Below are 14,920 nucleotides of genomic sequence, written 5' to 3'. Positions count from 1 at the left end.
ACCTGCGTCTGGTTTGTGATTAGTTTATGGTGAAAAGTCATGATTATTTTGCATGAACCTCCAGTCAGTAATATGTAGGACGAAAGAGGATTACTCCCTGGTTTGTAAGGAAAACTGTCATATCTACCTCTGATTTCTTCTTGCCCATATTATATCACTCAACTTTCTCCCAGAATCTCCTGCATGGTTTTATATCTCTCTCATGAACAAATCAATGGTTGTGTAAATTCCTTTTTTCTTCTTGTTCTGTAACTTCCTGTTCACATCTCTCATATGACCTGGTGTCAATTCCCATATTAATATGTGTGGGCTGTATGGTTTATCCTGCCTTAGCTGTTTCATTACACTGTATCATACCCTTCTAGTCACCTCACCTGGTCCCCTGGGCACATCCTCCTTTTCATGCCCTGTGAAACTAGCTTTTCAATTATCGTGGAGGTCATAACCTTCATCTCTCCATAAGGCCTGGGCTTCAGTACTGTATACATCCACACATTGTACCATATGCTGTAGCTTTGTGGGCTGATAATATCCCCCATCCTCATATGGTAAACATATTGGGCCTCATGATGAGTCCGGCGGTAGCCGTGCCGTTAAAACTGCACCGGCTGCCGCCAGAGTCCTTTCTTTTCTGGCACCCGGCAATGGGGACTTACAATGACATTACAGCACCGGCGGTCGTGGTAATTGCCTATTGCCGGGCGCCGGAAAATATTACTCCCCATTCCCATTCGAGTCCCATTGGACTCAATGGGAATGGGGAGGACGGATGCACCGGCACCATTAATGAATGGTGCTGGTGCATCATCAAGGTCTGCTCGCGGGTGCCGTTCCACCTGCCAGGTCAGACCTGGCGGGCGGAAAGGCACCCGCTCGCAGCACTGGGTGTATGCCGGTCCGGTAGCAACGGTGCAGGTAGCTTTCCAGCACCGTTGTTATCGGACCAGAATACTTATAATGAGGCCCATTGTATTTAGTCCAATTCCTGTTGCCTGGCCTGTCCCATAGCCTATTAATCATTGATCTACACCTTTTGAAAAACACAATGGTCGGGTTCAACTTATATTTGTGAACAAATATAGGGGTTTTGGTATTAATACACAATCATTGCACTCATGGATATGGGGAGAGTTACCCATCTACCCACTTTTTCTCTCGAACTGTTTGGCAATAGTTTCATATTCTGTTCAAACGATGTCTAAATGTCACGTGCATTTATAAACCTATATATTTGAACCCAGCCTCTGTTATCGTCAAGGGAGGTGCTAATTCCTTGAACAATTATTTCATAGGCAAGCCACGCCAATCCAAACTAATCAACTATATCTAGTGCCCTCTCAAAATGGCGCCTGGCATATTTCAGATATAGCATTATTCAAATATAAAGGCTACCTGGTAGCTGCCCTGATCAACCAGGTTGCAAACAGGCTAGGAAAAGAAACCACAATTGATCAGGTTCCAGAGTTTGGATGCTACAACGTCCTATCATCGACACCCGTTTTATGACAGGTGTTTTTCCGACCAATTTTTGCCAAAAAAACAAATCAAAATGTTTTGGGGGCGGGTCGGAAAGGGCATATAAAAGGTTTAGGGGGGTATGAACAGTTCAAATTAGGGGCAGGGGAGAGAGGAGGGGCGTGGGAACCCACAAAATAATATCAAAAGAATTTAGATGAGTGCTTTTTGACAAAGATTGTCCAGAAAAACACCAGTCGAAACAACGGGTGTCGATGATACCACATAGAACCGTTTGGATAGACTCGGGTGTAGTACTGACACAATATACCACCCACATGCAGACTACACGAAAATAAATACTTTTTATAATCGAATGCCATCATTAAAGCAATTGTTCAAATATAAAAACACACAGTCTCACACCATGTATGGCAGACTGCCACAGCACATAAGTACAGTTGCACAATTAACAGATAAACTAATATATACACAGGAATAAAATATAACTCCATATACATTGATGAACCTTTATACACTGTACGTTGTGAAAAAGTAGATGACCCATATTAGCCATGGGATTATAGCTCTTGCTTTTTATCGTAATTCACAGTAATAACTATCCATTCTGTGCATTTCTGCAAGAACAGACCCAAAAGTCTATAGTCGACACACTGTATTTCGCCCTTAAGCAAAGCAGTTTCTGTGCACCCAGCGTGGCAGGCCTTCTTCAGGACAATCATGGAGTAATTTGGATGGTCATAACCTGTGACGGTGGATCCCTTGAAGGGGCTTAGTTGCAAATGTCCTGACTGTGCTTGACTCAGGGCGGGGTGGAGATGTTCAGAGGTCATCCCCCAAAATGTTTGTATCGTGAACACTAATGACAATCTAATTGATGTAGGACTCATGCAGAGGCAAAAAAGTAGATGATCCCAACATTAGGCATGGGATATTGGCTCTTGATTCTAGTTGTAAATCATAGTAAAAATTATCCTTTTTGTGCATTTCTTCAAGAAAAGCCTCAAAATCTATCATCGCCACACTGTGTTTCGTCATTAAGCAAAGCAGTTTATGTGCACCCAGTGTGGTAGGGCTTCATCAGGACAATCAGGGAGTAATTTAGATGGGCATATCCTGTGACGGTGGATCCCTTGAGGGGGCTAAGTTGCAAATGTCCTGACTCTGCTTGATTCAGGGCAGGGTGGAGATGCTCAGAGGTCATCAATATTTGTATCGTGAACACCAATGACAATCTAATCGAAGTAGGACTCATGCAGAGCCATCTAATGTAGTTGTTGTGGCTGCTGTCACATAGTGGTCCAGAGAGTCCTGCAGAGCTAGTGCTAACCATACATGAGCCACAGGGCAGCTTTCTATTCCACAGCCTCTGTATTTCCTCTCTGCAATTTGAATAACTACGAGGTTCTCCCATTTGTCTAAACTCTTGCCTTACAGTTTGTGCATAAAAGGACTATCAGCTACAACATGTACTTCCCAAGTCCCAAATGTCTCAAAAGCCTGCAAAGGTAAACCCATGACACAAAATCAAATGCTTTATCTGCATTTAGGTCCACCACCACTGCATCTTCAGGGTGCAGCATCTAGCCCATTACATTAACCAGTCTTCTTATATTCATCATTGTAGTTTGGCCCAGGACAAACCCTGCTTATCCGAGTGGACCTGTTTTCGGTTGAATCCTATTGCCTATTAACTTGGCCAATACCTTAGCATCACCTTTATCAATGATAGGGGTCTACGAGAACCACTCACTAGAGGGTCTTTGTCTAGCTTTAAATGCAAGGCTATGCTGGCTTCAGATCATCACTGTACACCTCAGGTGATTTGTGGGTCAGTGGTCCACCACATGCTTTATAGTAATCCACCCCATATCCATCTGCACTGGGGGCCTTGCCTGAGACAGAATCCCTAATCTCCCTCCCTATTTCCTCTGTCTATGTGTCATGCGCCAATGCCTCTGCCTCATCAACACTTAGAACCGACAATTCCAGCACAGTCAAATAGTTGTCACCTTCATCATCCATTACTGGAAACCTCTGAGGGTATCACTGATAATACTTCTTGAAAATTGAGTTTATATCGATAATATATGGGTCATCACTATCTTGCCTTATTAAGCATGCCAGCAGTCTCCTCGGTCTCTCACCCTGGGAATACTGCCTTGCCATTGTGTTATAGAGGAGCAGCTGTGTACCTCTGCAGGAGATCCCGCCACCCTACCTCCCCTTTATTGGATACATGAGATCATGCCTTGCCTAACACTGGCTATTGTACCAATACCGCAGCAAGTGTTTGAAAGAAGATACCCATTAAGACAACCCTATCGAATGTACCCTCAAAGTGATGACAACCTGCAGGAGGAACTCAATGAAGGAATATAAGAAAGAACTAAGCAAATGACCGATGACGTCATAAGAAAGTGTGCACAATGGCCCGAGATATTGACTAAATATAATGTATGGATCGTGAAGAAACTAATGAGGAAGTAAAGAACAGAGTGAATTCTCAAGTGTAAAAGAAGAAGATTACATATGCACAAAGTGTTGCAGAAAACAGTGAATGTACAGATGCTGAAATGCAAGGTAGGTTTTTGTTTCTCCCCTATACCTCTCCCTTCGCCTGGTCGCGCTCTGAAACACATGTGTACGAGAACGATATAAATAAAATATCATGTCATATCATATCATTGGTATCATGAATTAAGTAAGCCAGAAACCATGAAGGGGGAGTGGAAAATTGTGTTGCAGTAGAATAATAGGCTCATGGAGCTGCGTGGCAAGGTTGTCTGGTTGTCTGGCCTGAAGTCAAGATCCTAGAAATCAAGGTCAGCTATCTACTCTGAAGAAGAACGAGTGTGCGGAGGATGAATCTTCAAACGTTAAGGTGCAAGAAAGAACATGAAGAATGCCAAGTTTTCATTCATTTAGATTTTAGAGCATTTAAAAGCTGCTAAATGGACCAGATAGTCGTCTCCTGTCATGTGAGCCTAGGATGGAAATAGAGCTTGAACTTGAAGTTCCAGACATGATAGTGAGTGCCCTCAGTCCCATGCATTCCCAAAGAAGAGAATATTCTACAAGGCCAAGTACAAAGACAATTTCATGGCAGAAGGCATCAGTGATGAGAGATGCAAGGCTAATTGGGTATGAGGTAACTTCATGTCCTATCTCCCTGCACCTGGGTCTGGGCTTACGTGCTGCTAAATGAACTGAATGTCCAGACATTGCACAAGGTGCCAACCAATTGTATTAGTCCATATAACGAAGGACCTTATAGCTTGTAAGACCAATGAGAAAGTGTGTATCAAAGGTTTCTAAAGTGACATGTTTTTACAGGTATGCATACGTTGCCCACCTGATAAAGGACAGCCAATAACAATCCTAGCTCCTATACAAATGTATATCTAGATGTTTCCCTTAACCAATCCCGACCCTTGATAGGGTTTTCACTATTGACATGTAGTATGTCACTTTGACGCATAGGTTAGTATAAGAATTGTATTTTTTGTGGCGATCATTGAGAGACTGAGCGTACGTACGTTGAGTTATTTATTTATTTGGAGCCAAAGCCCGCAGGCATCAGGGCGCCCAAACACAAACAAAGGAAACAGCAACAAAAAAGATGGGACAGGTGACCAACATGGGCTAGAGAGTCCAAAGTGGGGCGGGTTCTATTCAGAGAGGTATGGCTGTAGAGAGCGTTAGTTGAAAAGGACAGTTTTCAATCTCCAGCTAAAGGGATTGCATTCCTTTACCAGCGTGAGCTCCAAAGGCAAGGCATTCCAGATTTTCACGTCCTTGAAGGGGAAGGATGTTCCTAGACAACTGGAAAGAGCAAATTTAGGGATGTTGACCAGTACCAAGGCTGAGGAGCGCAATTTCCTTGGTGGCTCATAAAAAAATGCCAGTTCTTTAATATTGACTGGGGCAGAACCATATAAAGCTCTATGGGCTAGAGAGGCAGCCTTAAATTCCAGCCAGGAGGCCACAGGTAGTGAATGGAGATCTTGCTGACTATCTTCGTGATGCTCTTTGTAACCTCTCTGTTTTTGCTTTGTCACCCCGAGTGGGACAGGCATGCCTAGACGTGGGTCCCGTGCCTGCTGGGCCTAGAGACCCAAGCTACTCCTCACTGATGAGGCCCAACAAGACTGAAACATGTTTGGGGATGCTTGTGGTCTCATGCAGAAGGGATGTGACCTAGCAGTTCTGGCTGGAGTGCCCCTTTTGGGGTGGGACCAAGCCTGATTTGCATATGGTCTTTCCCCTTCTGTAATGGCTTGGCAGGCAAAGAACGATGGTCTGGAGGGTTGCCCAGAGCAATGCCAGAGTTTAAGATTCATTCTAAACCTTCCAGCCATCACCTCCTTGTTTTGGCTCATAAAAGGATACCAGTTCTTTAATATAGACTAGGGCAGAACCATATAAAGCTCTATGGGCTAGAGAGGCAGCCTTAAATTCCAGCAAGGAGGCCACAGGGAGCCAATGGAGATCTTTCTGACTATCTCTGTGATGTTCATTGTAACCTCCTTGTTTTTAGATAATTGATAATAAAACAGTACTTTGACATCTTCTTGAGTTGTTTCGGTTATTTGGACTTGGAATTATTATGATGTAATCCAATTCATTACCATATGAACATTTCAAAGGGCCATAATCTCACTTCGTAGCAGTGCGGATGGTTTCAGATCCAAACCATTTCTGATGATCAGGCATCCTCTGCCATTAGCTGTAAGATTGTGGAGTTTCCTATAGATAGCAGTCGGTAGAAATAAACCTGCAAGAAGAATTGAGATGGTGGGCAGGTCACCCTTTGAAGAAATCCCTGCTCTGTTTCCGCTAGCGCTCTGCGGACGGAAGGCAAAGCGGTTGGATTGCAGGAGAAGTTGACACCAAAGGCCTCGGGTTGATGAAGGGATGTAAGTAGACTAAGGGAAATGGTAATATAAAGGGGCGGGATTGTGATATTTTTGAGTAACGGGAAATTCTGGGGAGATTAAGGAACACCTAAGTAATCCTATTTCAAGTGAGATAGAAGAAGACATCCCAAATTCCAATCAGAATATTAAAAAAGAAAATACGCAGTCAGGACTGTGAAATGTGACGTCTCAAACCTTGTATAGGGTAATATAAGTGGAGGCGTGGGAAGTATACCCCTTGTTATAAATCGTTATAAAAGAAGGGAAGGTGATCACAGGGGTTATTAATGTGTAGTGTGTTATTATTTTGATGATTATTGGTGCGTGAAGTTTTGAAAAGTAATAAACTGTGAAGGTTGGAAGTAACATTGTTTGCAGTTAAGGTGTAGTAAACGTTTGGCGCCAGTCAGAAGACAGATAGGTTGTTGAAACAGAGGAAGATTGAGCAGCGATTGATGGTACTTGCTCATATTGGTTGTTATGAGATTAAAAGTGGTGGCCGAGCAGCTTTGAGATGGAGAGTTTATTAACTATCTGGTAAGTATCGACAGTCAATTGCGTCTTGTCATTATGGAGGACACTCCTCTCATGCATCTTTGTAAAACACTACCAAGACATGAACCCAAGCTCAAACAGTATAATGCAGAATGGGTAAAGCATACAGCTGATGGAATGTTCATGCCATGGCCACAAGGGGGATCCTTGTAGGAAGCAGTATTACAACACATGACTAGATATGTGCACACTCCGTACATGTAACGCTCACCTTGTTGGTCCACGGGGGCAACTCTCAAATAGCTGGGATGCTCTCTGGAACCCTTCGCCTGTCCTGGAATCCGGATAATTGAGGGGCAACTCTAGAAGATAGGAGGGGGGAGATAAGCTATGGTTATTTCCTTGAAACCCACCTCCCGAGTTCCCCTTGCAGTTCCCCAGAGAATGTCTCTCACCTTGTTTTCTATAAGGGTGCACTCTCCGTCCTGCCGCACAGGGCAGGGGCGCGTCAAATGATGGCACCGTACCGCCGAGTTTCTTCACTGGCGAAGGCCGGAATTCAGACCGGCTGCAACTCCTTCTTTCAGGTAAGTCTTTCAGGTGAAAGCAATGTCTTTTAGATGCAAGCAAAGTCTTTAGTTGAATTTGCAATGATGACTTTCTCGCTTCTTGTTGCAGGTGGCGAGTGCTGCGGTAGAAGCCGAAGCTCGGTTTGAAAAGGTAAGAAGAACGCCAAGCGGCGCTGAGAGCGTCCTAGAAAGAGGCTAACCTGTGGTTTTGTTTTGTTCTGTAGGTCGCGACAACCTGGAGAAGAATGGCCCCTGGGAATCCGACGGGATGAAAGATGTCTTGAAGATGTTGACCTTCCGGGCAACCAGTGGAGCTGGTAAGGATGGCGATGGTTCTTGCCTTGGATGACTCGAAGCCAAGAGGTGCTGCAGAGCAGGTAAGGATGGGAATGGTTCTTGCCTTGGATGACTTCGAAGCCGAGGGGTGCTGCAGAGCAGGTAAGGATGGCGATGGTTCTTGCCTTGGATGACTTCGAAGCCGAGGGGTGCTGCAGAGCAGGTAAGGATGGCGATGGTTCTTGCCTTGGATGACTTCGAAGCCGAGGGGTGCTGCAGAGCAGGTAAGGATGACATTGGTTCTTGCCTTGGATGACTTTGAAGCCAAGAGGTGCTGCAGAGAAGGTAAGGATGGCGATGTTTCTTGCCTTGGATGACTTCGAAGCCGAGGGGTGCTGCAGAGCAGGTAAGGATGGCGATGGTTCTTTCCTTGGATGACTTCGAAGCTGAGGGGTGCTGCAGAGCAGGTAAGGATGGCGATGGTTCTTGCCTTCGATGACTTCGAAGCCGAGGGGTGCTGCAGAGTAGGTAAGGATGGCGATGGTTCTTGCCTTGGATGACTTCGAAGCTGAGGGGTGCTGCAGTGCAGGTAAGGATGGCAGGGCAGGATCTGATGAGCGTCACGCTGCAAAGGCAGAATAACGCGAAGCGCGTGCCCTTAGTCGGGCGTGGTTTAAATAGCAAGGCGGTATCCCAGGTGTCTTTGGGGCGGGCCCCACCCGGGGCGTATCCCAGGTGTCTTTGGGGCGGGCCCCACCCGGGGCGGGCCCCACCCTGAAGGCTAGACCGCAGAATGCAGTTCCCCAGTATTCCGCATGGGGGCACCCATGCTTGTCCTCTGTCCATAGAAACCACGTCCCAGCAAGCGTCTCCTATGCATACTGCACCAGGACTGTCTCCAAGGCATCCAAGGGGACCCGAATAAGGTCCTTAGGGCCCCGTGAGCCCTTGGTGGGGATAAAATCGTGATAGCACTCCCCCTAAGGCCCCACTCAAGGTGGTTGTCCGGCCGGGTCCTGGCTTGGAGGGAAACGTCCGATGGAAACGCTGGAGCAAGTGAGGGGCATGAACATACTCACTCGGTTCCCACGTCCTATCCTGAGGTCCATATCCTTTCCAATCTACTAGGTAGTTGAGTCTCGATCTCACCAACTTGGAGTCCAGAATGTCTTTTACCTCGTACTCAGGTTCCACCTGAATGACAATCGGCTTAGGGGGAGCAGTTACACGGGTCCCTGGCCTAAACGGTTTCAGGAGAGATACATGGAATACTGGGTGTATTCTCATATGGTCTAGTAGTGTCAGTTTCACAGCTGCTGGATTAATGATGGCCTCCACCGGGTACGGTCCCCAGAACCGGGGCGAAATGTTTGTGTTCCTTTAATTGGTACATGCTTGGAAGCAAGCCACACTAAATCTCCCACCTGATAAGTAGGGGATTTGGAGCGACGCTGGTCCGCGCATCTTTACTGACGTGCCTTAGCATGTCGTAGGTGCTCCTGAGCTTTCGCGAAGGCTTGAGTGATGGTGGTGTGTAGAGTCTCGACTGCAGGCATTTCCAGGGTTGTAGGTATGTCGAGTTCAGAAGTGCGTGGGTGTCATCCATAGATCGTAAAGAATGGCGTTTGAACTGTGCTGCTATGTAGCAAATTATTATATGTGTACTCGGCGATCCATAGAAGTTCCTTCCAATCCCCTTCACCCTGGTGCAGCATGCAGTGTAAGTACTGATCGAGAGTCTGATTTGTTCTCTCCGTTTCGCCGTCGGTCTGTGGGTGGTGGCTAGTAGACAGCCGGATGTCTATCTGGGCCAAAGAGCAGCATTTCTTCCAGAAGCTAGACACGAATTGGGGCCCACGGTCTGATATTAGGACTGACGGGAACCTGTATAGGCGTACTATATGTTCCAGGAAGACTTTGGCAAGGCCGGAAGCAGTCGGAAGACCCTTGAAGGGGAAGAAATGGGCCCATTTTTGAAAATAAGTCCACAATCATCAGGATGGTATTGAAACCTTGACATGGAGGAAGGTCGGTGATAAAATCGAGTGACAACGTGTGCCATGGGGCTGGGGGAATGTCCAACGGCTGAAGGAGCCCAGAAGGGCTTAGCTTGCTAGACTTGTTTTGGGCACAGACACCACATGAAGAGACGAACTCGATTACATCCTTGCGCCAAGTTGGCCACCAGTAGTTCCTTTGTATCTTAGCTAAGGTTTTGGCGATTCCTGGATGGCCCTCCATGAGGGAGTCATGGTGCTCGGAGATGACCTGTCCTTGTAATTTCTTCACTGGAACGAATAGCCGATTTTGGTAGTACGGCAGTTGATTCTTGACACTATAGTGCTCTCCCCTAGAGGTCCACTCTTGTAGCTGCTCCTGGGTGAAAACCTGTTGGATTTTGCATAGCAGTTCGCTCTGGGTCATGGTGTTAGTAATACCTAGTACTCTATTCTCCGGTATGATGGCAACTGGGTCCGGCGGCGTGTGTGCCATGTCATCTGTGCCCATGCAGGAGAGAATGTCAGCTTTGCCGTTTTTGACGCTGGTCCGCGTATCTTTTCTGGCATGCCTTAGCATGTCGTAGGTGCCCCTGAGCTTTCGCGAAGGCTTGAGTGATGGTGGTGTGTAGAGTCTCGACTGCAGGCATTTCCAGGATTGTAGGGATGTCGAGTTCAGAAGTGCGTGGGTGTCGTCCATAGATCATAAAGAAGGGCGTTCGTCCTGTGCTGCTATGTAGCAAATTATTATATGCGTACTCGCGATCCATAGAAATTCCTTCCAATCCCCTTCACCCTGGTGCAGCATGCAGCGTAAGTACTGCTCGAGAGTCTGATTTGTTCTCTCCATTTGGCCGTCGGTCTGTGGGTGGTGGCTAGTGGACAGCCGGATGTCTATCTGGGCGAAAGAACAGCATTTCTTCCAGAAGCTAGACACGAATTGGGACCCACAATCTGATATTAGGACTGACGGGAACCCGTGTAGGCGTACTATATGTTCCAGGAAGACTTTGGCAAGGCCAGAAGCAGTCGGAAGACCCTTGAAGGGGAAGAAATGGGCCATTTTAGAAAATAGGTCCACAATCACCAGGATGGTATTGAAACCTTGACATGGAGGAAGGTCGGTGATAAAATCGAGTGACAACGTGTGCCATGGGGCTGGGGGAATGTCCAATGGCTGAAGGAGCCCGGCAGGGCTTTGCTTGCTAGACTTGTTTTGGGCACAACACCACATGAAGACACAAACTCGGTAACATCCTTGCGCCAAATTGGCCACCAGTAGTTCCTTTGTATCTTAGCTAAGGTTTTGGCGATTGCTGGATGGCCCTCCATGAGGGAGTTATGGTGCTCGGAGATGACCTGTCCTTGTAATTCCTTCACTGGAACGAATAGCCAATTTCGGTAGTATGGCAGTTGATTCTTGACACTATAGTGCTCTCCCCTAGTGGCCCACTCTTGTAGCTGCTCCTGGGTGAAGACCTGTTGGATTTTGTATAGAGTTCGTTATCTAGGGCCTGTCCATGGTGGCGTCGGGCGAAAAGTTTTTCCAGCTCCGGCTGAAATCCATCAAAGTCTTGAAGCAGAGGGTCATTTCAGCTAATGAATGGAACTGACCAGTCAGCTGCACTCCCGCTAAGGTAGGATAAAACGAAAGCCACACGTGCTTGGTCCGTAGGAAATGCCCCAGGCCTGCACAGAAAATGGAGGTGACATTGGTTCATGAAGGTGGCGTATCTATCGCTGGGGATCCCCCGAAAACCGTTCTGGAGTATCCAGTGGCACAGCCCCAGGGAGGTTAATCTGAACCGGATTGCTTGCGGTAGCCGAGGCGGATTGACCAACTCCAGGCAACGGGGCTTGTCCTGCTTGTGACTGAAGAAGTTGCCTCCCAAGGTCATCCGTCCTTTCCTTGGCAACAATCAACTTCCTTCGTAACGTGTTGGTTTCCTGCCGCGCAGAATGAACCTCCGCGCGCAACTCCCCCAACAACTGGGCTAACTGGTCTGTTTCCGAAGTTTCCATAGTAGACGCCCAGGTGGATGATTTAGTTAGGGCTTTGCGTTCTGTAACGCTCACCTTGTTGGTCCACGGGGGTGCCTCTCGAATAGCTGGGATGCTCTCTGGAACCCTTCGCCTGTCCTGGAATCCGGATAATCAAGGGGCAACTCTAGAAGATAGGAGGGGGAGATAAGCTATGGTTCTTTCCTTGCAATCCACCTCCCGAGTTCCCCTTGCAGTTCCCCAGAGAATGTCTCTCACCTTGTTTTCTATAAGGGTGCGCTCTCCGTCCTGCTGCACTGGGCAGGGGCGCCTCGAATGATGACACTGTGCCGCCGAGTTTCTTCACTGGCAAGGGCCGGAGTTCAGACCGGCTGCAACTCCTTCTTTCAGGTAAGTCTTTCAGGTGAAAAATATGTCTTTTAGATGCAAGCAAAGTCTTTAGTTGAATTTGCAATGATGACTTTCTCGCTTCTTGTTGCAGGTGGCGAGTGCTGTGGTAGAAGCCGAAGCCTTGTTCGAAAAGGTAAGAAGAACGTCAAGCGGCGCTGAGAGCATCCTAGCAAGAGGCTTACCTGTGGTTTTGTTCTGTAGGTCGCGACAACCTGGAGAAGAATGGCCCCCGGGAATCCGATGGGATGAAAGATGTCTTGAAGATGTCGGCCTTCCGGGCGACCAGTGGAGCTGGTAAGGATGGCGATGGTTTTTGCCTCGGATGACTTCGAAGCCAAGAGGTGCTGCAGAGCAGGTAAGGATGGCGATGGTTCTTGCCTTGGATGACTTCGAAGCCGAGTGGTGCTGCAGAGCAGGTAAGGATGGCGATGGTTCTTGCCTTGGATGACTTCGAAGCTGAGGGGTGCTGCAGAGCAGGTAAGGATGGCAGTGCAGGATCTGATGAGCGTCACGTTGCAAAGGCAGAATAACGCGAAGCGTGTGCCCTTAGTCGGGCGTGGTTTAAATAGCAAGGCGGTATCCCAGATTTCTTTGGGGTGGGCCCCACCATGAAGGCTAGACCGCAGAATGCAGTTCCCCAGTATTCCGCATGGGGGCGGCCATGCTTGTCCTCTGTCCATAGAAACCCCGTCCCAGCAAGCGTCTCCTATGCCAACTGCGCCAGGACTGGCTCCAAGGCATCCGAGGGGACCCAAATAAGGTCCTTAGGGCCCCGTGAGCCCTTGGTGGGGGTAAGATCGTGACACCACACAGGGAAGAAATTAGAGAAAAGAGTAGCAGTTTTAGAACTTTGGAAAATGTACCAAGAGGAGTAGGAGGACCCACCACTAGAGGAGTGGATGCTTAATCAGCATAAAGCGCAGGGCATTGAGCCTTCAGCTCTTCTTACTTTGACTAAGATTAAGAGAATAGATATAGAAGAGATAGGAGTTTATCCTTTAAAGGATTTAAAAGCAGTGGTGGGGTATAGTAATCCAACATATGAACCCCCAGCTTACAGTAGTGACGATAGTCCAGAAGAGAGCAAAAGGAAGGAAGGAAGATGCCTGTAAGTTCACATGAGATAAGGAAAAAAGAGGCGAGAGATCTAATATATCAACAGACATAAACAGAGAAATGAAGGGATGGAAAGGAGAAAAGGATAGGGCTGACGAGGTAAAACTCGTACAACATGAATGGATGGGAGGGCAGATACTACTCAAGTTAGATGGAAAAAGCATCAAGGAGGTTGGGCAAAGAGAAGATAAGGGGAGCAGGAAAAGAAGGACAGGTGATGAGAAAAGAGATTGAGCAAGGGTGGGTAAGGGAGGAAAAGCAGGGATCGACGAGAACAGATATACAGAGAGGAACAAGAGTAAGACGAAAAGCGGGCAGTGGAATAAAGGAAGTACGACAGCAGGAAGAAAGAGATAGAAGAAAGAGACAGGAGAGAAAGGAAGAGAGAGCAAGAAGAGGCACAAAAGGTGAAGGAAAAAAGATAAGGGCGAAGGAGAGAAGAAGAAGAAGAACGAAGACAGGAAGTGAGAAGGGAAGAACAAAGGCAAGAAGAAGAGAGGGCAAGAAGGGATGCGAGAAAGCGAATGGAAGTGGACCAAGAGATAAAACAGAATAGAAGGCAGTGAGGTCTGCATGCCAGTCTCATTCTTAAGAATGAATGAGGCCGAGCGAGGAAACACAGTGGGATAGAACAAGAGAGATTCTGCCGATAAAAGAAGTAATTCTAGAAGTACCTAGAGTAACACTAGAAGCGGAAAGATATGATGCAGAAAATATTGGATACAGGATTGATAAAATATATCAGCAAATAAGACAGGATAGCAAGTATGGAACTCGAGAGAGCGGGATATGATCCCCAGTACCTCAACCATGAAATGAAGAGAAAACCATGTTTAGTGATGAACGCTGAGCACTGTCTTTGAGCAGACTAAATTTAGCTAAGGAAGAGGAGGATGATAGTCACACTAGTTGGGGTCTAGCAATGTGAGGCGAATAAAGAGAATTAGGTCGTGAGGCAGAAGGAGAGGGTGCGGGCGCTCCCCTGGGAAATCAACAGCTGGATAAAGAGGTAAGATGGTCTGATCTGGAACACCCTAAGGAAAGAACACCAGATCCTATACCACATCCTAAGCTTCCCCGAAGATGATCATGTAGTGAGAGAGGGGAATCCCTACCTTATGTGAATAGGTTAAGGTCGTTATCAGTACGAAGCGACTAGGGACGATTACCCCTGCATTGGGCAAGCACATAGTGGGATCCGATTATAGGATTGTATTCTCAAAGTTCCCTTTGTTAGACAAGGGGGAAGCAAGACCGCAATATAGTCCATGGCCTCAGATGTGTAAGGATAACTTAATATCCAAGCTCCCTGTATTGACTTCGGGGGCTGGGAAATGGATATACGAATTACAGAAAATGACAGGAGGAAACACGCTGGCCATAGGAGAAAGAAAAGGTCTGCTAGCAGCTATTCTTGGGGAGAGAGCTGACAACATATGAAGATGAGCGGGATATGCAGGTGTGACAGCACAAAATACAGCGCATGATGGAGCACCATTTAATAATTGCAGGGCAAATGTTTGAGGGCTCTCAGGGTACAGTATCCTGATACATCAGATATGAGTGCAATTAGGACACGTAAAATGAAGGAAGATGAACACCCCATTTAGGATATTCAGGAGAAATGGCAGCTTGAAACGCATGAACCGTGGGAAAAGACAGTCGCATTATTTTATCATAT

Source organism: Ambystoma mexicanum, chromosome 3p (genome assembly GCF_040938575.1).
Source record: "Ambystoma mexicanum isolate Mex_15411 chromosome 3p, UKY_AmexF1_1, whole genome shotgun sequence".
NCBI lineage: Eukaryota > Metazoa > Chordata > Amphibia > Caudata > Ambystomatidae > Ambystoma > Ambystoma mexicanum.
Note: the sequence above shows the minus strand (reverse complement) of the source record.